The sequence below is a fragment of the Alligator sinensis genome, unplaced genomic scaffold (genome assembly GCF_000455745.1).
Source record: "Alligator sinensis unplaced genomic scaffold, ASM45574v1 scaffold778_1, whole genome shotgun sequence".
NCBI lineage: Eukaryota > Metazoa > Chordata > Crocodylia > Alligatoridae > Alligator > Alligator sinensis.
The window spans coordinates 211,788-212,053 of NW_005842946.1; the positions used below are offsets into that span (position 1 = coordinate 211,788).

General features: G+C 63.9%; 1 protein-coding gene across 2 annotated transcripts in view; it reads left to right on the top strand.

The window, feature by feature from the left end:
* Window positions 1–266, top strand: part of CXXC1 (CXXC finger protein 1) — an 18,465-nt gene that overhangs the window by 13,322 nt on the left and 4,877 nt on the right. The window lies entirely within an intron of this gene.

Here is a 266-nt window from a genome sequence, read left to right on the forward strand (position 1 = left end):
GGGTGATGGAGGAGGCGGATGTCGAGGGGGCGCTGGGAGGGGAAGCCCTGGGGTCGCTGTTTGTGGAGTGGGATGTGATGGTCAACTGGGGGAGGCAAGAATTGCTTGGCTACCCTGGGGGCTGTGGGTGGGCAGGGGAAGAGGTGTTGTGGGTACCTGTGAGGAGTACATATAGAGGGTTATTGTGGAGGAGGATAGGTTGGGGGCTGTGCAGGCAGTGGGGGGCTGGTGAGCAGTGCTGGGGGCCTGTGTGGGGGGAGGGGGGC